Here is a 26,970-nt window from a genome sequence, read left to right as displayed (position 1 = left end):
TAATTGTTTTTTAGTTTGTATTTGGCAACTTCAAAAACTGTTACATTAATTTCGATTTGACACTTTTGTAACTCAAAAATACGTCACTTTGCAATTTTAAAGTGTATGCCACTTAAAATTGCGGAGAACCTAGTATAATTTTTAGAATACTATTTGTATTATTGTCACTACAATGCCATGTACACACAATACGAGCTTGCTAACACGCGTAAAGACAGCACACCCCTACACATTATCATATCTCGAAAATCTGATTTATCTCGCAAGAACCCTTGCTAACACTTCTAGGACTCATCATAAAGGTGTGTACAGACAGCCGTTTTATAAATCCGCCTCATTTTAGGGATTTACAGTTGAAATTAGTTCGCAAATCTCCGGCTTACGCGCCCTCGGTGTAGATGCAGATGAAGGGATGTAGATAAATAACCTTAAGGTCTGGCTACATTGTTTTTTACGCTGATTTGCTTTGTTCCAACGCGTTTGGGAAATTATGAAAATTGTTTGGTTTTTTGGGGAAATTTGTTACTATAATTTTGGCACGGTGATTCTGGACTTCATATTCTGTATCATGTGGCCATTCTATGAATTGCCATATTATACAAAGGCTGATTTAGAACTTATTGAGGTAAAGTAATCTGATTTATAAGTAGCTAATAAAACTCTTTATTATGACAGTTAAATAAAATTAGTAGGTATCAATAATCATCAAGACAACAACTACTGTCACACACACAAACAATTTCGTTAATTAATATTATTCCAGTCGGTGTTAGAAATTAGAGAATGCATAAAGAATCGTGAAAGTAGCTAAAGCACAAATCTAATTTTGTAAACCTAATCGGCTAAATGTGTATGAGGTACCACGCAACGAGCGGCAGGCGAGTGTGACTGTGCGAAACTTGCTTTATGCAAACACGAAAAACTATTTTTAATTAAATGTCATATAGATATAGGAATTAAGTAGGGTAGGTACCAACAATAGCGTAATTTTACAAAATATTTGAATTAAAGCAAGATTTTTAAGTTATTATAAACCATGTTTACAGGCGTTTGAAGTAAACGGCGTATAAATAAATTACATTCCAAATTAGATAGTACATACATTTATTTTTTTTCTGTTATTTTTTACGAGATCAAAAAATTATATTAAGAATCCGAAATAAAACACTACCAGCTTATTTATATTTAGCACAACCCTATCATTCGTAGATATAATCAAAGCTACGGACAAACCCTAGTGGTCGCGTGTGTTTTAGCAATTTCGCTTTATAAATACGACTGACATAACGCCTAATAAATACTCATTCTTTGCCCGATTGTTCGCCATTTCATACCTAACATAAATAGAACTTCACCAACAAAATAAATCATCTATAAAAAACTATGTATATTTAAATAATTCAATAAGAAAACCGAGTCAAAAGAAGCGAAAAATGAAAACTACAATTTATGAGTCAGAGCTCAACTTAAATTGGTCGTAAGTGCTTCGTGCAGAGTAGCTGGTAATAGAGACGTGAGCTAATAAAAACTTAAAATATATTGTCTTTCGTTACGAACCATTGCATTAACGCCAAAGCACAGATAATAATATGATACTATGCCAAAGCAAACGTGCGACTGACATTTATTGAAGCGGCATTTCCCGCCATATTCAAATTTTTATGGGCACAATTAAAGATATCAAAATGAATACGGGCATGAGGGCTTTTATGTGCTGGCTTTATTTTATCGCCTGTTAACATTTGACAGATGCACTAGGCGGGAAAATAGACGAATAAAATTGTTGCGAAATTATACCTAGAATAGTAAATGCTAAGTAATAAAAACAATTTTTTTTTTTTTATTAGCATGGCGGTGTGATGGTTACAACTTACAAGCAATTGGAACTTCCCTGTTAAGTTATATAAAACTGTAGCAGGGAAGTTCCCTCTTCCTCAGTTATACAGGGTGTCCCGCTATTGGTATACTAAGCGCGAAGTAACTTGTAGTTTTGCATACACTGATCACGTAAAAAATACATAAACAACAAAATTACGTTAAAAATTTTTTGATAATTTTTTCCTGAAAATCCATGTTTTCTTCTCTAGCTTCGCGCAGCCGTCATATACCGCTTCTCTAATGTGAGCATTTTGTCTATGAAAACATAATCTTAACCGAAAGCTCACGTGCTAGTGGCAAAAATGGGCGGGTTGCTTGTTATGGGTGTACACATAGAGTTTTAAGAATTCATCTATTTGAAAAAAAAATGCGTCTGGATTTTTTTTTGTATTTTTTACGTACTCAGCGTATGCAAAACTATAACCTCCTTTGAGCTTAGTATACCAACAGTGGGACACCCTGTATATGTAGGTATAGCAACATGCTAACAATACAAAATTTACTTAATTTAATACATAAATATATGATGCACCGCATTTTTCAAATAAAAAAAAACACATATCATTGTCTATAGTTATAAGCCAAGCTAAAGCATATTATTACCTACTTGTAAAGTTGCAACATGCTCAGGTCTCATCCTTTGAATTATGATTTCTGAAATGCATCCGTAAACATTTTGTGTACAGGGTTACTAATATCTTAAATGACCGTTTTGTAAGCCGTATGTTATTTTTATGACCGCTAATAAAACCGTCAAAACGCCTCCACTGTTTAGTTACGAACCGTGAAGTGGTTTTTTAACTTTGAAAACACTGTTTAAGCTTTAAACGCTTCCTGTTATGAATTTTAGTATTTTTTGTTCAGTAGGAAGCTTTTATTTATCCTATTACGTTTTAATATCTTCATATAATATTCTGAAGGCGTTATTTTATTGATTTAGTTTATTATCTGGAATAGAACATAAACTGCAAACACTTTAAAAATATATCGACTAAAGCAATCGCATAAGAATAAAAAACATATATCTAGTTTAGTTTAAATTATCATATATGTACTTTATATTATGCCCTTAAGCATTTCAATAGAAAACTTCTAGAACAATCTCCATCAATACCATTCCTTCTTAACACATGCAGTTTTATCCAAACTATATCATACAAGCATATATGAGAGATTAACTAACGCAATTGCAAACGTAATAAAATCAATACAAATTCGAAGAGGCCATTCCAGTGTCCTCTAACGAGGGACATACCACTCGAAACACATTAAGCCATTCTGACCCTTATTATCATGTATTAAAGCCGATATTCACACGCACGCCCACACATGAGGGTGGAACCCCACACATTACCCCCGGGGGTAATTTTTACCCCATCAGGTACACCCATACTCATCATTGGATATTTAAATTACTTATAAGCAATTTTGTAATTCGAATTTGCGGTCAAAAATTATATTGTTGCGGAAAATTCGAAATAGTTATCGCCGTATGAAATACTGTTTTATTTCAATTGTATGGGAAATAATGAGTGCATGTGTACTGCAAATTTTTATTTCAATTAATTTTTGAAGGTTTAATAGTGTAGCCGTATTTTACGTTTAATATTTAAGTAAGTACCTGTACCTATACTTACAGCATATGAAAAAGTAAGTTAATTGTGTCATTGTAAAATTGTTTAGTACATTAATATTATCTACAACATATTTTTTATGAATTTAACTGATATCTATCTGCACGATTAATTCTAATTCGTTCAGATATAGAGACACAAATAATCAATCAAACAGTAGGTCATAACTATGGTAAAAACAAACGAACAACACACAAGAAACTATGTATGAAACCCATTCTATAGATACAATTTTATATACATGGATGTATGTACACACATAAATGCTACGATTTTATATGTATGTATGTGTACACAACAAATGCGTAACCCAAAATGATATTGGTACGTTGAAAGAAACCCCTCGGGACTAGTCAGACTAAATTATCGGCCACATTTATTTCCCAAAAGAACATTTTTATAAATTGCTTATAATCCTTCACAACCGCAGACACGAAAACACCCTTGTAAAGAAACCACATTAGTTAGATATTAAAATGGCGTAACATTTCGTTGTTTTAAATTGTATCGATTAATTGGAATATTTTTGAACATTTTGTAAATACAGGGTGTCTCAAAAGAAAGTTTATATTTTGTGGATGAATAAAAAAAAAAGTAAGCGGTGTATTGAAAAAATGTTTATTAATTATTAAAGTGCATAATATGGGAATTTATTTCTTAAAAATAATATTGTCCAAATGCAGTCCATTGCGTTCACGGCACTCATTTAATCGAACAGTAAAATTATTTATGACAGCTCGGCAGGTAGACACAGTGATGGCTGCCATTTCGTGCCGGATATTTTCTTTTAAATGCATTAGAGAAGTTGGTATGTTGGCATACACTTTAGATTTAAGATACCCCCACAAGAAAAAGTCCATGGGAGTTAAATCAGGGCTGCGTGGAGGCCAATTTATATCACCTCTCCTAGAGATCAATTTTCCCGGAAAATTTTCATGAATTCGAGGTAAAGACATATTGGATGTGTGTGATGTAGCTCCGTCTTGCTGCAACCAAGTTCTCTGGTTATAGCCAGGAAAGTTTTGCAGTGCAGGCACTAAAAACTCGTCTATCATCTTTACATAGCGCTCTGAATTTACTGTAACTGCACCTTTCGTCTTCAAAAAAGTAAGGGCCAATAACTCCTCGCTAATTTCTATCCTCAATAATTTCTTGTGGGGTATATTAAATCTAAAGTGTATGCCAACAAACCAACTTCTCTAAAGCATTTAAAAGAAAATATCCGGCACGAAATGGCAGCCATCACTGTGTCTACCTGCCGAGATGTCATAAATACTGTAATTTTACTGTTCGATTAAATGAGTGCCGTGGACGCAATGGACTGAATTTGGACGATATAATTTTTAAGAAATAATTTCCCATATTATCCACTTTAATAATTAATAAACATTTTTAAATGTTTTTTTCAATACACCGCTTACTTTTTTTTTCTCATCCACAAAATATAAACTTTCTTTTGAGACACCCTGTATTAAAATTAACATAAATGGTCACACAATTTTATATTATGTAGGTAGTTGTTTTTTTTATTAACGATACCTATATGTATAGCTACTTAAAACTACTTTTTTTTATAATTCAATAAACTTTTAGGTAATCCAATAATCTAATCTATGTAGTCTGTATATAAGAAAGTAAAATATAATACACAGTGAAATATCCAATAATTGCCGATATTCTAAAACTCCAGAACATTCTAAAAGTTCAGATGAAAAGTAAATACATCGTCAAATCAAGCACAAAGTTCCAAATTGAAATTAATTAAACTTGCCTGATACATAAACTATATTCTTTACAATCAGATAACACGAATTGAATTTCATGTAACAACTTTTCGCGTAATTCTCAGAATTGCCATTTAAGTTCAGATCAGAGATTTATTGAATGTTTTGTTGTGTGTCCTTATAAGGCTGCAAGAGAACGTAAAAAGCTAATAGGTAACCAACGTTAGCTTATAATGAGAATAACATTACTTCGAATCGAGTACACAATAATATTTATAGTCTATTCGATTCGTTTCATTGTATTTCATATAATATGTATAAGTGGAGTTATAATAAAACAATCGTAATCGCTATAACGATCGCAAATCCAAACATACGCCATTGGCAGTTCCAAAAAGTTCCTACTGAATTCCTAATTTGTTTTGACGTTTCTAAACGTACGACCACTCTTCCCGCCTACTAGTTGTGAGTTCGAAATTCGAAGGGTGCGCAAAATTCGGGCTATATGGCACAGATAAAAAATAATTTAAGCCGTGTTCACACAGGGGTTATATTCGATTGACCGATTAAGCGATGGTACACACTACCCACTGGTTGTGTACGCAATCGAATTTTCGCATAACTTTTGTTGGGATGGACCCCTCAATTTTTTGCCCTTCGCAACCCGTCCGTAATGTTTGAGGGTTTGCCCTTATAAACGCGTGCCACACAATATTCCACAAAAACTCATACGTGACATATCAATAACTTGAATGTGAAAAAATATTACTTCTTTATTACCTATCTTTACAACTTTGTTTAGAGTAATAATGTGTTATTGCGAGTTAAAACCTTTTTTTTAATTACTCACAAATTATTTTATACATAATTGTTACGATAATATACCTACTGTATACATCTTGTATTGTATTTTGTCAAACGACAATTTTCCTTAAAACTAACATTAACAAAACACCCATTCAATTACCCATACCATCGAACCAGCCAATCGAATAGAAAAATCCACACTAGAAAGTGAGTTGTCAATCCACAATAATTATCTATTAGAAAATACATAACAATGCACAAAGCCCATTGTGTTATATACAATAGAGTGAGTCAGTACCGAAAAGACAATGCGACAGGCATCAGTCTACTATGGACGTGATGGAAAACATAATTCTCGTAATCTTAGCGCTGTTATAGATTTTGTTGAGCACGTCGCATTTGATTCTAGGCGAGTAATGTAGTTCGGGAATTAATAAATGCAGTGTCAATTTCCGGAAACTTACAGGGAATTAAAAATGTAAAAACAAAAATGTCTAAAGTATCATCGCGTATCTTCGACAAAACGGAGATTATTTTAAAGGTTTTTATAATAACATACTTAATGTTGTTTACTCTGTGCGTGATATAATTTAAAAATGGACGCAATTGTTTATGGTAGGTAGATAGCTGTGGCACCGATACAGATAAAAAAATACAGAAAAACAATACTCACAGTTTAAAACACACCAATACATCGGCTATTCACTTTCGATCCGCAAGTTGAAAGTCCTGAAACAAAAGAATCAAACATAAACAACAGATCATAAAAACGCTATGAATGGGCACAGATAACAAAAACCAAATCGCCGAGCCATCAATCAACCGTGTGTTTTTTGTACTGCGTTCAAAAACGTATGACCTTGGTCAATAAAGATCAGTGTGTCCTAGGTTGAAGACATTTATTTATAATCTGCGATGTTATTGTGAAGTTACCCTTGCTTTTTGCCACCGTTCATTCATCATTCATTTCTTTCATTATCATCTTTCTTCATCATCTTCATAACATTTACGACGTATTTGTTCACAAAGAACTGATGAACCATTGCATTGATGTAGCATTGCAATGTAAAATCTTTTGAATTAACATAAAAATTTACAATCGCATTCGGGTGAACGCCCTCGACATTCGTACATCTACAGGAAAACTGCGAAAAACATTTCACGAACACGCTTATAATTGCACTGTAATAAAACGCAAATAAAGCCTGTTTACAAAACATCTCGTCTCAAAATTACATATTTGCTAATCGATCCAATGTCGTCGGTGACAATACAGGCCGCAACAAATTATGTACCTACTGCAAAGTGCAAATTACTCTTATTATGTTTTTGTCGGTTCAATGACCTCAGTGTCACATTCAACACGTGACGAATCCGTATTTCAACTGAGAGCAAAACACATTTATGTATTATGTACATTAATATATTAATGAAGCTATATAATAACAATATCGTGATTCCGATTGCAATTTTGAAACGAGCAACTATACAATCAAATAATATATTTCCCTTGGATTGTACATGTTTATAAAAACGTTTTATGAAAAAATAAACCAAAACTCTAGTTTTAATCTAAAACGAGATTTGTAAAATTACCAAGATACCTTTCACCTTTCCTCCAATTTAAATTCTCTCCGTACGTCCGGTTGTCTGGAAGAAATCGCTGCATAGCGATAAGACTTCCAATTGTTGTAATTTATCCTTAGATTAAGTATTATTGTAATGATTCTAAGAGCAATAAAGTATTAATAAATAAAATAAATAAATAAATAAGATATTTTTTTCTTAATAATTTCCTTATCTTAGATTAAAATTCATTGCCCAAACCGAATTGCTTTACTATAAGTGTATAAGCATTCGGCGATGACTCACACAACACTATTTTTGCACCGATGATATTGCGTTTTTATCCGTGCAACGCCCGACGTGACCTAACTGACCTAACTCATTGTTAGGCCCGTCCTTTTTTGCATATCAAATCATAAACTATATTACTCACATTTCCAACAACATAAAACCTCAATGATGACACGAGCAAAACAAAAACTAATGCAACTTCGAATTAAAATAAACTGTAATCTTGAAGCGCGTCCGCCATTAATGAAATCGCTTTTAAAATGGCCCAATAGTTATAAACTGGATAGTATTTTTAAACGTCTATACATCAAGTTTATCGTTGATTAAATCGAAATAAAGGACGTTACCAGTTTAGAAATTTTCCAAATAGCTGTTTTATCGTAAATATGCAGTTAATAGCGCGGAATGGCGTCCGAGAGATAAACTAATAGGGGAGGCAATTTTGTCATAATTAAAACCATAATTATAGACCAATTCGAAATGCCGAGACGTCGTATCCGAGAATTATAGCCGTTTCCTAAATTGTTTAAGAAATTAAACTCTATTTTTTAATTACTCGGACATAAATTGTTGAGAAATATAATATGGCGAGATAAATCTATAAGGACTTGAGATATAATAATGGACATCGGCTTGTCTTGATTGACGCAATCCTGCATATGGACACAAAATGGGTTAATTACATATAACACATGTTATTCGAGTTAACCGCCGTTTAAATCTTCTGGAACGTTCGATCGTGGTGAGATATTGAAACCTAAATGTCAATTCTAATTGCCTATAAATATATTATATATAATAAATATAATGTGTTTTGTATTGCGCTGAATGAGGATAATATTTAAATGTTTATTAAAAATTGGTGACTAACACTGGTGAGCATGTGACCTTAACTTATACACTTTTCTATACTTTATTAAAAACATAATTATAATTCAAAATTTAATTAAAAATATTATATACCTATATTAAATCTTGTAAAAAGTAATGATTTAATTATAAAAACATCCATTCTGTTGGTTATATTGTATTCAGTTAAAACCCACACATATCATAATGCGTGGAAATAAAAAATGTAATCACATTCCCTGCATAAAATATGACGATTTACGAATAAAACATCCAAGCGTTGATAGATATATAGATGTATGTAAAAGGAAACTATCTATATATCATTCTAGAACTTAATTACTATTAAAACTAAGACAGATTTGGGATAAATACTTGAAATATACAAGAAAAACTATAGCTCGAGCGTTTCGCAAAAATGTTATAAAAACTCGTTCCTAATTACTGCCATAATGGAAAATGTAGGGAAAATGCAACTGGCAATGTATTTGAAAAAGTTGCTATTGGTTTCTCGAGAAGTGATTGAATAATATGTACCTATTAGCTTTTCTTTGGAAATGTAAATAAATGATTGCCATGTCGATTGGCATGGCTCGGATTTCATTTTTCAATGTCCTTTACTGTGGACAATTATTATTATTCGCATGTTCGCTATTCTTGGCAATAAACGGAATTAGTATGTAGCATATTTTTTGTGTTATTATTAATACTATCTATAGGTTTGCTTTGTCTTGATAAAATTTGAAAGGCATCCATGACTCAACAGGATACCTTTTTGGCCAATTTTCAAATAACGAATTCTACACATGACCGATTTCAAAAAACGAAATATCGATTTTAGTGGTTTCTTTTTTTATATTCTTAATCTTGGTAACAAAAATTTATATACTTACATCGTAATTTTGTTTGTTCCAAAAATGTTTTCATTGTTTTATTAAAAGTTAGAAATGTCATATTTAATTGTATAACAACTGAGATGAAAACAAATGACGAGCGCACATGTTTCTGATAAATTCCCCATGTTATGAACATACATACGTTTATTTATTTTTCTCCGTCAACAACGCATAGCTTTCGTAAACAAATATTCACTCTCACGGTATATAAAAAATTAACTCTCAAGCAGAAAACAGGTGTTTTGGACGTTGTTATGTAACATGTCAAAAAGAGTTATTATTTTTTTCTATCTGTATATACTATATATTATGTAGTTCATAAAATAAAGACATTAGTGAAATGGCATGCTGTTGTTTGTTATAAGAGCGGTATTAATAATTTTTATTAAAATGTCATATAAAATTAAAGACTGTTTAAAATCCAACACATAGAAAAACACAAATGAATACCTGTTTTTTTATGTTTTGAGTAACATATTATAGCAATTGCCATAGTATATAGGTATTAGGTATCTTTACATGAATACAAAAAATATAAGTGATATCTAGGTAAGTTTAATTATATATAAGTAAGCTAGTTGTTTTTGTTTGTTAGTACAAATTATAGCAAGAAATCAACACAAGAATTTATCGTAATTCTAAACCAAGTCTATCTCGCTTATCTATATGAGTATTTATCTAAAACATTGCCTTTATAAATTGTCAACCTTCCACATAAACACAACCAACCTCAGGTAGAAAATGTACAAATTAATACACAGCAAAACTATCGTTCAGACCTAGTACATAAGAATCAATTTACTATAAATCGGAGCTAAGTTATAATTTAAAATTTTTATCAGCGTACGATTGGTCTGGGAAGCCTGTGACAAAAACTAATTAAATTAACCGGCTAAAGTGGATGAATAAAGATAAACCTTATCTTTAATTAATGTAAAAGATTCGCTCACTTGAGATCGCCGGCAATAATTATTGTAGAACTAGACGACTAGATTCTATAATCAGATACGGCTTAAGAAAAAATATACCTAATTATACTATCAATATTTATATCAATATGAATTTTTCTATAAAATTAAATACGTTAACAGAGACATCTGTATTTTCGAAACTCGTTCTAGTAACATTGTGACGTCTTACTTTTATAAATGCGAAAATTATGCGTGTTGTATCTTTTTGACAAATTATAATAAATTGACGTTAATTTCAAGTTTCACTATACTAGGTGAGAAACAAAGGAACACTGATAAAGCTGATTAATTGTTTTCTTTAATTTTGTAAAAGATTTTATAAGTTTTAATTAGTTCGTATCTTATAATTGATTGCTCACAAAACCGACATTTCGAACGTTACGAGCGTGACCACAAGCTGAAATGTTATATGCTCCGAATAGTGACTTTAAAGCTCATATTTTAATTTGTAACACGACACCCAAACACAAAACCATTTGTCCAACCGCCTAGCTTACACCACATAACTAATAAATAAAAAAAAACTTCGCTTATCACATTCGAAGTTTAAAATTTCACTTTTCCAAAAAGTAACCCGATAATGCCCATAACGTGGAAACAGTATGGCGCATTCACTCGGTTGCCTAATTCTATTCAAATATCGAATTTCGAATAACGTTCTTAAAAAACTTGCCCCTAATAACCCTTCTGCTATCGAATTATCTTCGAAATTCAAAATAAATATAACCTATTTTTGAGCGGCGATACCTGCACTCAAGTTGATTTGGAGCGGGTCGAGATGCGTTTGGGTTGAGGGCACACTGGGTGGCCAATATTCCTTTTATACAATCTATGAATGTATTTTTATTCATATTTTATAAATTTGTATGTTACGATGCCGTTACGATGGCGCTATACGTAATCCATTTAAAAATTTGAGACATAATTAAAATAGGTTTATAGAATACTAGATTTCTGCCCGCGTCTTCGCTTATAGTAGATTTGTTAATAGTCATCAGGAAGTATTTTTAATAACTCAGGCCCCGGAATCACAGACACAATAGAAAATCTATTGTGTCGTGGAACGATCGGGCCGTTCGGGGCTCATTGGGTTAATAGCTGTTAATTTATTCACAAATCAACAAAACAACATGTATAATTAAATCATATAGGTATGCCGTCATTCAGTATCAATAATTAGTAACAAACATTTTTAACAAATACGCAGCAATATTTAAAATAACACACCCATTGTGCACCAAGCCTATATCCACTCGTATCTCAACATTTCAAGGGATCGTATTATTTACATTTTTTGCCTCAAATGTGGAACAAAAAAGGATAAAGAATATATTTGAACGCTCACCAAATGTCCCTACGACAGGTTGGATCCCGATTTATTTAATTTTATGTTATGAATGTAAGACCAAGATTAAGTAAATTCTTTTAGATTAGAACGAACCTTTTTCTACGTGTGAGTGTGACCTTTTTATGAATTATAATGGATAGGGAAGTTTTTATTGCGGGTAATGTTTTTGTAGTTTGATCTTGATATATTATGTTATACATATTATATTCAATTGATATTATCCAGATTGAGAGAAAAGCGTACATTTATACCATTTGCCGATATTACTTAGGGATATGTAGAAATATATTAGTAAAAAATAGTTTTAAATACAATAAATAGGTACTTAATTGAATATATCTCCGGTATTGTTTTCGTTGTACAATTATTAATAAGTAGGTGGCATCGACCTTCATTGTGTTTCATTTAACAATATAGGAGGTACATACATATCTACACAACATGACAGTAAACAACCTACTTTTAAATTCCGCAGACGTTTATCACCTCACGTACAAACAGCAATTTGTATCGACAATAAAATATCACATACTAAATTACACAAAATTAAACGTGAATACATTTTAAATTATAAAATAAACCGATACACGCGATCTTCCAAACAAGGCAACTTAATTAGCCCGTTGCGTTTGCGCTCGAAAAAAGTGAATTTTAAAATGGAAAATCAAGATGGCGTCTATGGCGGGTTGCGGAGTCGTCATTTGGACCTATGTGAAGTTAGCAACTAACTGAATAAAAATGAGTGTTTCTCAATTCTATTCGATTGTACTAGGTTTGTACCGGATTGTACCGCTATTTATTTCGTTTGTACCCCAAAGGGGTGGGGAGAAACATAGGGTCGTAGTTATATGGCAACTAAGTGAATAAAAATGAGTGTTTCTCAATTCTATTCGATTGTACTAGGTTTGTACCGGATTGTACCGCTTTTTATTTCGTTTGTACCTCAAAGAGGTGGGGAGAAACATAGGGTCGTAGTTATATAGTTCGCTGCTAACTGAATTAAAATGAGTGTTTCTCAATTCTATTCGATTGTACTAGGTTTGTACCGGATTGTACCGCTATTTATTTCGTTTGTACCCCAAAGGGGTGGGGAGAAACATAGGGTCGTAGTTATATGGCAACTAACTGAATAAAAATGAGTGTTTCTCAATTCTATTCGATTGTACTAGGTTTGTACCGGATTGTACCGCTATTTATTTCGTTTGTACCCCAAAGGGGTGGGGAGAAACATAGGGTCGTAGTTATAAGGCAACTAAGTGAATAAAAATGAGTGTTTCTCAATTCTATTCGATTGTACTAGGTTTGTACCGGATTGTACCGCTTTTTATTTCGTTTGTACCTCAAAGAGGTGGGGAGAAACATAGGGTCGTAGTTATATAGTTCGCTGCTAACTGAATTAAAATGAGTGTTTCTCAATTCTATTCGATTGTACTAGGTTTGTACCGGATTGTACCGCTATTTATTTCGTTTGTACCCCAAAGGGGTGGGGAGAAACAAAGGGTCGTAGTTATATGGCAACTAACTGAATAAAAATGAGTGTTTCTCAATTCTATTCGATTGTACTAGGTTTGTACCGGATTGTACCGCTTTTTATTTCGTTTGTACCTCAAAGAGGTGGGGAGAAACATAGGGTCGTAGTTATATAGTTCGCTGCTAACTGAATAAAAATGAGTGTTTCTCAATTCTATTCGATTGTACTAGGTTTGTACCGGATTGTACCGCTATTTATTTCGTTTGTACCCCAAAGGGGTGGGGAGAAACATAGGGTCGTAGTTAAACTGAATAAAAATGAATATTTCTCAATTCTATTCGATTGTACTAGGTTTGTACCGGATTGTACCGCTTTTTATTTCGTTTGTACCTCAAAGAGGTGGGGAGAAACATAGGGTCGTAGTTATATAGTTCGCTGCTAACTGAATAAAAATGAGTGTTTCTCAATTCTATTCGATTGTACTAGGTTTGTACCGGATTGTACCGCTATTTATTTCGTTTGTACCCCAAAGGGGTGGGGAGAAACATAGGGTCGTAGTTAAACTGAATAAAAATGAATGTTTCTCAATTCTATTCGATTGTACTAGGTTTGTACCGGATTGTACCGCTATTTATTTCGTTTGTACCCCAAAGGGGTGGGGAGAAACATAGGGTCGTAGTTAAACTGAATAAAAATGTATGTTTCTCAATTCTATTCGATTGTACTAGAGGTGGGGAGAAACATAGGGTCTTAGTTATATAGTTCGCTGCTAACTGAATAAAAATGAGTGTTTCTCAATTCTATTCGATTGTACTAGGTTTGTACCGGATTGTACCGCTTTTTATTTCGTTTGTACCCCAAAGAGGTGGGGAGAAACATAGGGTGGTAGTTATATGGCAACTAACTGAATAAAAATGAGTGTTTCTCAATTCTATTCGATTGTACTAGGTTTGTACCGGATTGTACCGCTTTTTATTTCGTTTGTACCTCAAAGAGGTGGGGAGAAACATAGGGTCGTAGTTATATAGTTCGCTGCTAACTGAATAAAAATGAGTGTTTCTCAATTCTATTCGATTGTACTAGGTTTGTACCGGATTGTACCGCTATTTATTTCGTTTGTACCCCAAAGGGGTGGGGAGAAACATAGGGTCGTAGTTAAACTGAATAAAAATGAATGTTTCTCAATTCTATTCGATTGTACTAGGTTTGTACCGGATTGTACCGCTTTTTATTTCGTTTGTACCTCAAAGAGGTGGGGAGAAACATAGGGTCGTAGTTATATAGTTCGCTGCTAACTGAATAAAAATGAGTGTTTCTCAATTCTATTCGATTGTACTAGGTTTGTACCAGAACGTACCGCTTTTTATTTCGTTTGTACCCCAAAGAGGTGGGGAGAAACATAGGATCGTAGTTATATGTATAATTCGCTGCTAACTGAATAAAAATGAGTGTTTCTCAATTCTATTCGATTGTACTAGGTTTGTACCGGATTGTACCGCTTTTTATTTCGTTTGTACCCCAAAGAGGTGGGGAGAAACATAGGGTCGTAGTTATATAGTTCGCTGCTAACTGAATAAAAATGAGTGTTTCTCAATTCTATTCGATTGTAATAGGTTTGTACCGGATTGTACCGCTATTTATTTCGTTTGTACCCCAAAGGGGTGGGGAGAAACATAGGGTCGTAGTTATATGGCAACTAACTGAATAAAAATGAGTGTTTCTCAATTCTATTCGATTGTAATAGGTTTGTACCGGATTGTACCGCTATTTATTTCGTTTGTACCCCAAAGGGGTGGGGAGAAACATAGGGTCGTAGTTATATGGCAACTAACTGAATAAAAATGAGTGTTTCTCAATTCTATTCGATTGTACTAGGTTTGTACCGGAATGTATCGCTTTTTATTTCGTTTGTACCCCAAAGAGGTGGGGGGAAACATAGGGTCGTAGTTATATAGTTCGCTGCTAACTAAGTAAGTTTAACTAAGTAATGCATTCGCATTGGGATGTACAATCTGATTAGAAAATAATGAGGACAACATATATATAGCTTTGATTTTAATTCAACAGATACAATTAATACAATCTTTTTGAAATATTGTTTCCTTCTGGGATTTTAATGTAGATTAATCCGTAAACGGAACAGTTTGTGCGCGCCATAATAGAATATGTAAGTACCTATCTATACTAATATTATAAAGAGGAAAAGTTTGTAATTATGTAAGTATGTATGTATGTATGTATGTATGGTTTTCACGCATAAACTACTGGACCGATTTCAAAAATTCTTTCACCATTAGAAAGCTGCATCTTCACTGAGCAACATAGGCTTTATTGCATTTTCAAAAAAAAAAATAGAGATCCTTACCAAAAATGCAATAATGTAACCCAAGGTGTAAAAAATTCCTTAATAAAAATGCTGTCATCGCGTGCGCTGCGGCATCTATTGAAGATAGAACAAAAAAATGTTCTACGGTATTATAAAATGGATCAATATCTACAAGAAAGTCCGCGATACCATATGTCCATCTTCAGTAGTTATGTTACTACAACAACTTTTTTACGTTTTCAAAGTAAATAGAAGTGCCGTCAGTAATCAAACCATGTTATCCATACACATATATTAATCCTTATCCCATTAAATGATGTTATATTATAGACTGTTTCAATACCAGCAAAATACTTTTTAAATTTAAAAAATTGGATATTCCATTCAAAAGGTATAACGAATTTTTAAAAGTGTCAATCTACAGAAAATAGTAGGTATACTGTTTAATACAATGAGCAGGCGTAGTGCGGGACGGGGTGAAGGTGATTTTCATGTGATTAAAAATTAAACCTATAGTCCGACCTATAGTAGACTTTTCACTGTCACGATATCGCTATCTATGCGGGTGAAACCGCAGGGCATTGCTAGTGTATAATAAAATTATTACACAAAAAATACGACTGCGTCGTCCTTTCGCGGTAATGCAAACTAAGCGTGTTTGCCTTACGTGGCCCGCGTCGCCCGACCCCCTGCCAGTTCCCCTCTGCACAAGTACATTCGTTTCCGTACTGTATAGGTATTTCATATTCTAATACTGTGGTAATAGCGAGGACCCGTCATTTTAAGCTCCCAAAACCTCTATTAGCGAGAAACAGAAACCTCTGTAAGAGAGTCGTTTTTCCCTCATGGACCTCCGTAAGTGAGACTGCTACTTATCTATACCTCTATAAGCGACAGTCGAGCTTTAATTATTTATATTATTTAGGAGGAACTAATAACTATAGCTACAATAAAAATCTAATACCACCTATTATAAAATCAAAAGAATCTATAAAGTATGAGTGCTCTGATGGACATGGAAATATTAAGAGTCCTCTGAAAAATTTCTTCTAAATAAAATAAAATTACATAGTGCATGAATTTTTGACTTGTTATTGCTGCGTACCTCTATAAGAGAGAAACGCTACCCATGTACCTGCATAAGCGAGAAATTCGGGTTAGTGAGAAACCTCTATAAGCGAGAATGAGATTGTGCTCCCTTGGACTCTCGCTTATCCAGGTTTGACTGTATATGATTTACCTTTTCAAGCTTTGTACGTAAATGGTAACTGCTATAAAAATTCAGGCGTTTTCATTATTCCTCTCAATATAATTGTCCATATAAATATATCGAATTATACATTTATTATGTTTTAAAGTAATATGCGGGTATACAATATGTAAATAATATCTCTTCTTATTGCATATTTTAATAGAGCTCTCACCTTTAAAATTTCACTTTTCTTTTTTTTTTAAAGTTAGTTTCTCGTAAATTGAAAACGATCGCTATTGAATTATCCTGTTAATATTTATTTTTGATTTCAACTCACACGTTAATACAATTTGACCGGAATGTATATATAAAAAAGCAAAATTTTGAATACAGGTCATTGGTCAACGTGGGCATTCCCGCAGTGTACGTATTATTGAAACAACTCAATTTGTTGACGCTACGTCAATATTTATCATACGTATTTGATACGTATAATTATTATACCTACTGTATGTTTTGTTACAAATAGGTTAACTTTTACTGTTCGGTTTAAAGAACTTTATTTATCTCATAAACAAGAACAAACAATAATATGATCTTTTAAAAATATGAGAAATAACAATTTTGCAGTTAATATATAACACAATCAGCTATCGAAATTAGTTAAGTATGTCTTTAATTTATTTTTAAAAATAGTAATTGATGAGGATTCTTTAATTGCTTTAGGCAAGCTATTGTACAATTGTGCTCCCTCAAATCTTAGGTTTCTCTTACCGTATAGAGTTCTTATAAATGGTAATTCAAGGTTATCACTCTTTCGTGTGTGAATTTTTGTTTAGTGTTATTTGTGTTTTTATATTATAAGATCAGTATGCATGTGTGATATTTATATAATTTATTTAAATCAAACTATTTGGTACGGAAGTATAGATCCTTAAACTGTTAACTTTGGATAAACAACTACATAAATATCTTTAATGACCTGGATTAGTGTCTGATTTAATTCATGTTTTCTAGTTGGTATAAATTTTACAGAAACTTATGGAACAGTCCTAAGTATTTGAACTATCAATTGTAAAAATCACTTCCATACACGAATTAAAAGTAATTTTAACCAAATAAAACAATTTTATAGAATATTCATTCATTAACTAAACTACTTTCCTGTTGTTTATCTGTACGTATCAAGTAATTCTTTAATTGTAAGGTATTCGTAAAATTTTAATTTAAGATTTAGAGTAAATAATATTTTCAGTACTCGCTTAGAATTGAATTTATCTTCATAAAGTCCGTCTTTCTCTGTGCATTTTAAAATATAGCTAGTTCGCGACTATTAAAAATTTGAGAGGTTACTTATTTTGTATATTCGAGCAGTTCTGAGGAATTGCTAGTATTTATCAGATTTTATGTTTTTGGTTTAACTGAACTTTATTGGTGTTAATAAGTAATTTTTAAATTTAAACATTTATTAATTCACTTTGACTTCTTTTACGCTTCTTTTGATATAATCATCCAAATTTATATAATTTTTACACGAATTAAAAGTAATTTTAACCAAATAAAACAATTTTATAGAATATTCATTCATTAACTAAACTACTTTCCTGTTGTTTATCTGTACGTATCAAGTAATTCTTTAATTGTAAGGTATTCGTAAAATTTTAATTTAAGATTTAGAGTAAATAATATTTTCAGTACTCGCTTAGAATTGAATTTATCTTCATTAAGTCCGTCTTTCTCTGTGCATTTTAAAATATAGCTAGTTCGCGACTATTAAAAATTTGAGAGGTTACTTATTTTGTATATTCGAGCAGTTCTGAGGAATTGCTAGTAAGTATTTATCAGATTTTATGTTTTTGGTTTAACTGAACTTTATTGGTGTTAATAAGTAATTTTTAAATTTAAACATTTATTAATTCACTTTGACTTCTTTTACGCTTCTTTTGATATAATCATCCAAATTTATATAATTTTTTACACGAATTAAAAGTAATTCTAACCAAATAAAACAATTTTATAGAATATTCATTCATTAACTAAACTACTTTCCTGTTGTTTATCTGTACGTATCAAGTAATTCTTTAATTGTAAGGTATTCGTAAAATTTTAATTTAAGATTTAGAGTAAATAATATTTTCAGTACTCGCTTAGAATTGAATTTATCTTCATAAAGTCCGTCTTTCTCTGTGCATTTTAAAATATAGCTAGTTCGCGACTATTAAAAATTTGAGAGGTTACTTATTTTGTATATTCGAGCAGTTCTGAGGAATTGCTAGTATTTATCAGATTTTATGTTTTTGGTTTAACTGAACTTTATTGGTGTTAATAAGTAATTTTTAAATTTAAACATTTATTAATTCACTTTGACTTCTTTTACGCTTCTTTTGATATAATCATCCAAATTTATATAATTTTTACACGAATTAAAAGTAATTTTAACCAAATAAAACAATTTTATAGAATATTCATTCATTAACTAAACTACTTTCCTGTTGTTTATCTGTACGTATCAAGTAATTCTTTAATTGTAAGGTATTCGTAAAATTTTAATTTAAGATTTAGAGTAAATAATATTTTCAGTACTCGCTTAGAATTGAATTTATCTTCATTAAGTCCGTCTTTCTCTGTGCATTTTAAAATATAGCTAGTTCGCGACTATTAAAAATTTGAGAGGTTACTTATTTTGTATATTCGAGCAGTTCTGAGGAATTGCTAGTAAGTATTTATCAGATTTTATGTTTTTGGTTTAACTGAACTTTATTGGTTTAAACATTTATTAATTCACTTTGACTTCTTTTACGCTTCTTTTGATATAATCATCCAAATTTATATAATTTTTACACGAATTAAAAGTAATTTTAACCAAATAAAACAATTTTATAGAATATTCATTCATTAACTAAACTACTTTCCTGTTGTTTATCTGTACGTATCAAGTAATTCTTTAATTGTAAGGTATTCGTAAAATTTTAATTTAAGATTTAGAGTAAATAATATTTTCAGTACTCGCTTAGAATTGAATTTATCTTCATTAAGTCCGTCTTTCTCTGTGCATTTTAAAATATAGCTAGTTCGCGACTATTAAAAATTTGAGAGGTTACTTATTTTGTATATTCGAGCAGTTCTGAGGAATTGCTAGTATTTATCAGATTTTATGTTTTTGGTTTAACTGAACTTTATTGGTGTTAATAAGTAATTTTTAAATTTAAACATTTATTAATTCACTTTGACTTCTTTTACGCTTCTTTTGATATAATCATCCAAATTTATATAATTTTTACACGAATTAAAAGTAATTTTAACCAAATAAAACAATTTTATAGAATATTCATTCATTAACTAAACTACTTTCCTGTTGTTTATCTGTACGTATCAAGTAATTCTTTAATTGTAAGGTATTCGTAAAATTTTAATTTAAGATTTAGAGTAAATAATATTTTCAGTACTCGCTTAGAATTGAATTTATCTTCATTAAGTCCGTCTTTCTCTGTGCATTTTAAAATATAGCTAGTTCGCGACTATTAAAAATTTGAGAGGTTACTTATTTTGTATATTCGAGCAGTTCTGAGGAATTGCTAGTATTTATCAGATTTTATGTTTTTGGTTTAACTGAACTTTATTGGTGTTAATAAGTAATTTTTAAATTTAAACATTTATTAATTCACTTTGACTTCTTTTACGCTTCTTTTGATATAATCATCCAAATTTATATAATTTTTACACGAATTAAAAGTAATTTTAACCAAATAAAACAATTTTATAGAATATTCATTCATTAACTAAACTACTTTCCTGTTGTTTATCTGTACGTATCAAGTAATTCTTTAATTGTAAGGTATTCGTAAAATTTTAATTTAAGATTTAGAGTAAATAATATTTTCAGTACTCGCTTAGAATTGAATTTATCTTCATTAAGTCCGTCTTTCTCTGTGCATTTTAAAATATAGCTAGTTCGCGACTATTAAAAATTTGAGAGGTTACTTATTTTGTATATTCGAGCAGTTCTGAGGAATTGCTAGTAAGTATTTATCAGATTTTATGTTTTTGGTTTAACTGAACTTTATTGGTTTAAACATTTATTAATTCACTTTGACTTCTTTTACGCTTCTTTTGATATAATCATCCAAATTTATATAATTTTTACACGAATTAAAAGTAATTTTAACCAAATAAAACAATTTTATAGAATATTCATTCATTAACTAAACTACTTTCCTGTTGTTTATCTGTACGTATCAAGTAATTCTTTAATTGTAAGGTATTCGTAAAATTTTAATTTAAGATTTAGAGTAAATAATATTTTCAGTACTCGCTTAGAATTGAATTTATCTTCATTAAGTCCGTCTTTCTCTGTGCATTTTAAAATATAGCTAGTTCGCGACTATTAAAAATTTGAGAGGTTACTTATTTTGTATATTCGAGCAGTTCTGAGGAATTGCTAGTAAGTATTTATCAGATTTTATGTTTTTGGTTTAACTGAACTTTATTGGTTTAAACATTTATTAATTCACTTTGACTTCTTTTACGCTTCTTTTGATATAATCATCCAAATTTATAATTTGATAATTCAAAATGCCTGCAAAGCCGGCTTATACGGTCGACGAAATTTTTCAGGCGATAAAAGATTTGCCTTTACATTACCTGGATGAGAATAATAAATGCAAGTTATTTTCTTTATCCGATCCAGTATGGGCACAGGCACAAGAAAAGTTGCCAAAAATTAGCAAAAAATACGTGTACCTGTACATTTCTACCAGGCGAAACGGAATTTATGAAAGGATTTTGGAACACCGAAATCTCCCGAACCCTGTGGACACTTCAAAAGTAGACATGGACATGGACGACAGTCGTGCCTCCAACTGGTCGATGGAGGAGGCTAAACAAAATCTGCCTGCGTTCCCTCCTCTCCGAAAAACAATATACGTGTCAAAAGAAAATCACTTGAGAATAAAATCGTGCCTCTTTTCGTGCGATGAAAATGAAAAGATAACTTTAAAGCCTGGTTGGACGAATACGCTATATTCGCTGCTGTGGGAGAACATGAAGCTTCCATGCCCGTTTGGTTTTGGATTTGCGCAAATCAACGAAAATCCCGGAGAATCTTTATTAACAGTACGCGGTCAATGTCGAGAATGTTCTAACGTCGTGCATATTAATCTGCCAACGATCAAGTTATCGGATAATGGGATGGCAATGCACGTATCGACAATTGATACGACTGGTATAGTGCATAAAAAGAAACGATTTTTATCTGGCACGGAACGATCAGCTGTTGTCAAAGAACTACATGCAGACGGTGTATATGTCTGGCGAAGGGAAAATGCCAATCAAAAGATGGAGTTCTGCGACCCTGAGCCTGCACATTTGTATACGGAAGATGTTTTGCGAAAAGCCAAGCAATTGGACAATGATAAGCAGTTAGGCCTTATCAACGTAACTAATCCGATTCGATCCGTAGAACAACTTCAATATGAAGCTGAATTTGCGGGTTATCTGAAAGAAGTCTGTTCGAATAAATTTTACACATTCTATTGGAGTCAAGAACAAACTTACTTGTACAAAGAAACCTTCAAATGTAAAGATTGTGATGCTGGTTCTTTGTCGATCGATGCTACGGGATCTTTGATCGGCCGAATTAAAAGGCCTGACGGTACCAGTCGGAGTATATTTTTGTATCAAGCGGTAGTACCATTCCACGGGAAAATTTTACCAGTCTTTCAAGCAGTTTCAGAAAAGCATGATGCTAATTTCCTTTCGTACTGGATGAAAGAGTGGCGGCGTTCAGGTGTGCCGACCCCCAGAAAAGTGGTAACGGATTGCTCTTTGGCTTTGCTAAATGCAGTTTGTATGGCCTTTTGCGAATGCACTTTGAGTGTGTACGTTCAAATCTGCATACAAAAGCTCCGGTCACCCGACAAAAATCCACTACCACCGTGCATAGTGCGCATTGACATTGCCCATCAGATCAAATTTGTCTGCCGATGGAAATGCTTCGAAGGGAAACATTTCAGTGTGAAAGATTTTTTCGTGCGATGTGTCGGGCTCCTCACAAAATGTGAAGAAATAAGCAGTTTTCAGACTGTTTTTTGCGATGTTTTGCTTGTCGCAATGTCCGCGACAGAGGACATAAACAGCGACGAAAGTCGTAGCTGTTTCGCCGCCCAGTCGCGTCTCATGGAAGCGATTAAGAACGATGCCCTCTGTTACGACTCTGAAAAAAATTGTGATGACCCTGACAATGGCGATATGAATGAAGATAGTCTCGACAACTGCATCTCTGGATCGGAATTCATCAATAACCTCGTTGCTGGATGTAAATCGCTCTTAGTCGATGGTCAACGACCGAATCCTTATCACTGTCCCGATTTTGCTACAAATATTGTCAGGTTGGCGAAACTTTTCCCTCTGTGGACTGCAGTTATGGCAAGGGATAAGTCGTCCATCGCCACATCATCCTATAGCGAGGAGTACTTTCGAGAGGTGAAGCAACTAGTTCTAAAGAGAAAATCAGCGGTACGAGTCGACAAATTTTTAGTCATACACATGCGATCACTTGCAGGAACCACGAAAATCCTTCACGCATTGCATCAAGGAAAAGACGACGCATTGCAACCCCGTCGGAAGAAACGAAAGCCGAATGAAGAAGCATTCTCAGAAGACGATACCAGACTCACGAAACACGAGGAGGTCCTCTCAAATAGTGGCGATGAGTTTGTTGACCATGCCGAGCTTACACTGAGCGAGAACGGTGTCACGTGGAGTGAAATCAGGCTGTCTGAAGGAGAAATAGTGCCAAATAAAATTATGAAGGGCGAGGACAAAGTTACGGAGGACAACTTCACAACAAACAAGGACAAAATTATGAAGAGCGGTGTCTTAAATAGGACGGAAAATGTTGTAGGTGTCAAAGAAATTGGTCCACCATCGATAATGGGCCAGTCAATAGAATCGTTAGATACCCCTGGATCCAAGGGAACCGATGATGATCATCTGAAAAATGGCGAGAGTTTGAATGCGCATCTCAATGAAAAGGAAATTTGGAAAGGCAAAAGTCGAGACAAAAAAAAGCGTGGTAAGTTTCTCCGCCCATGCCCTGACATTCAACACCGCCATGGACGACCGAAATCCATAACTTCTGTTGTACCATTATTAAAAAATGGACTGCTCCTCGGGCCAGTTAGGATGACAAATAAAAATGTTATCGTCCGAAACACATGCCCTTTTGATTCAATATCACAATCAATGGTAGTTGCTTATCGAGACTGGGCCTGTTACCAAATTTATATTTCGTCCACGAGGAATCGTTTTTTTGCTTTTGTAGAACTATTTGACAAGTCAGGCTGTACCTTGAAAGTTTATAAAGAAAGAGCTGAGATAATGAATGAGATGACGAAAATTGTTGGTGGAGTGTTGGATTGCATGATGAATGTGAGCAACTTAGTAAAACATCTTTTTAAAGACGAACCATCATACACCATCGACTATCATTGTAAGTCCTGCAAGAAAGACGATCAAGTCCAAGCCATTGTAGTTGAAGTTGATGTAAAACCATTTTACATTGATGGTGTAAGATGCTTGCAAAAAGTTTTACTAGATCAAGTGCAGCAAAACAAAAATTGTGCTGTTTGTCGATCGGGAGATGTGACTTCGACACTTAGAATGGGTAATCACATCATTATCGACGTTGAGTGCTTGCAATGGACTCAGCTTGCCAGAAATCTTGGGCATCCGGATTGGCCAGGGACTCTCACGATAGGCCAAATGCCAGAAAAAATTGAAATCGCTAATTCGACTTACACCCTACAATCGGTAGTTGAATATGTCGGAGAGTTGCAATCAGCTGAGCCCTGTGAAAAACGACCAACACCATTGATGGGTCATTACGTCGCTCATGTACGTCGAATCACAGGTAGGTGGGAAGTCCACAATGACATTATCATCGGCGGCAAATCAGTAATCGCGACGGCACGAATGCTGTTTGAAAAGAAGAAACTGTCCCTTTTAATTTATATCAAAACGGGTTAAATAGTAAGCGAGCGCCGTAGAAGTCGGGCTTTATTTTAATTTAAGCGGACCGCCCCGAAACTCAGACGATCACGCAAGATTTTTCTGTTTTTTATGTTTTGTTTTAGTAATTCTACAAATATTAGTGAGATTTTTTGTTTATTCACACTGAAGTGATATTTCATTTAATGTTCAAGTATTGCATTTCCCGTTTCAGTTCTATATATTTTATGATGCTTATTACAGATGCGCCATAAGGCATTAAGGCATCGGACCGATGCAAGTCGTTTGTGTCGTTATAAAAAAAAAGGATAAAGATTGATTTTATTTCATTTTTATAAACACCTGGTGATAAAAATAAATTTTCGCTCCAAGGAAAATTGTAAAAAATTAAAAAAAAAATGTTAAAATGATAAAATACAAAAAAAAATTAAATGGTAAAAACGTAAAAAAAAAATTTAAAAAAATACAAAAAAATAAAAAAAAATACAAAAATACAAAAAATAAACAAAACCCCTACGGTTACTGCAACCTTGACGAATGGTGTAGGGGCTTAAGCTTCAGTATTTTAAGCGAACTAATGCAGTAAATCAACTGGATGTTGATAATTTCAAATTGATGTTAAGTTACTTTAGCAGATTTGAGCTAAAGAAACCAGTTAATTTTACTGACATGTGGTAGTAAACCTCCCAGAATTCCATGTTCTTCTAGAATGGAGAACGGAAAACGCACCATAGAAAAGGAAGTTGTTTGCGGTTATTCAGGGAAAAGCACCTTCAATCTCATGGAGTAAAAACCAGATCAAAAAAATCCGGTTCAAACCTAGTACAATCTAATAGAATTGAGAAACACTCATTTTTATTCAGTTAGTTGCCATATAACTACGACCCTATGTTTCTCCCCACCCCTTTGGGGTACAAACGAAATAAATAGCGGTACAATCCGGTACAAACCTAGTACAATCGAATAGAATTGAGAAACACTCATTTTAATTCAGTTAGCAGCGAACTATATAACTACGACCCTATGTTTCTCCCCACCTCTTTGAGGTACAAACGAAATAAAAAGCGGTACAATCCGGTACAAACCTAGTACAATCGAATAGAATTGAGAAACACTCATTTTTATTCAGTTAGTTGCCATATAACTACGACCCTATGTTTCTCCCCACCCCTTTGGGGTACAAACGAAATAAATAGCGGTACAATCCGGTACAAACCTAGTACAATCGAATAGAATTGAGAAACACTCATTTTTATTCAGTTAGCAGCGAACTATATAACTACGACCCTATGTTTCTCCCCACCTCTTTGAGGTACAAACGAAATAAAAAGCGGTACAATCCGGTACAAACCTAGTACAATCAAATAGAATTGAGAAACACTCATTTTTATTCAGTTAGTTGCCATATAACTACGACCCTATGTTTCTCACCACCTCTTTGGGGTACAAACGAAATAAAAAGCGGTACGTTCTGGTACAAACCTAGTACAATCGAATAGAATTGAGAAACACTCATTTTTATTCAGTTAGCAGCGAACTATATAACTAAGACCCTATGTTTCTCCCCACCTCTTTGGGGTACAAACGAAATAAAAAGCGGTACAATCCGGTACAAACCTAGTACAATCGAATAGAATTGAGAAACATTCATTTTATTCAGTTTAACTACGACCCTATGTTTCTCCCCACCCCTTTGGGGTACAAACGAAATAAATAGCGGTACAATCCGGTACAAACCTAGTACAATCGAATAGAATTGAGAAACACTCATTTTTATTCAGTTAGCAGCGAACTATATAACTACGACCCTAAGTTTCTCCCCACCTCTTTGAGGTACAAACGAAATAAAAAGCGGTACAATCCGGTACAAACCTAGTACAATCGAATAGAATTGAGAAACACTCATTTTTATTCAGTTAGTTGCCATATAACTACGACCCTTTGTTTCTCCCCACCCCTTTGGGGTACAAACGAAATAAATAGCGGTACAATCCGGTACAAACCTAGTAC

General features: G+C 33.1%; 1 long non-coding RNA gene across 2 annotated transcripts in view; it reads right to left on the bottom strand.

Moving 5' to 3' along the window:
• Nucleotides 1-26,970, bottom strand: part of LOC149483834 (uncharacterized) — a 51,324-nt gene that overhangs the window by 2,872 nt on the left and 21,482 nt on the right. The window contains exon 3 of one of the 2 annotated variants that reach the window (XR_016316354.1): nt 6,717-6,772. This is a non-coding gene — a long non-coding RNA (uncharacterized LOC149483834). Of the gene's footprint in view, nt 1-5,137; nt 6,773-26,970 lie in introns of those variants that run through there. The other variant, XR_016316353.1, reaches the window with a different exon arrangement.

This window comes from Colias philodice, chromosome 12 (genome assembly GCF_061535455.1).
Source record: "Colias philodice isolate Cphi_HAF_F1 chromosome 12, ilColPhil1 Martin Lab GWU primary, whole genome shotgun sequence".
NCBI classification, from domain to species: domain Eukaryota; kingdom Metazoa; phylum Arthropoda; class Insecta; order Lepidoptera; family Pieridae; genus Colias; species Colias philodice.
Note: the sequence above shows the minus strand (reverse complement) of the source record. Positions and strands in the feature narration are given on the sequence as shown.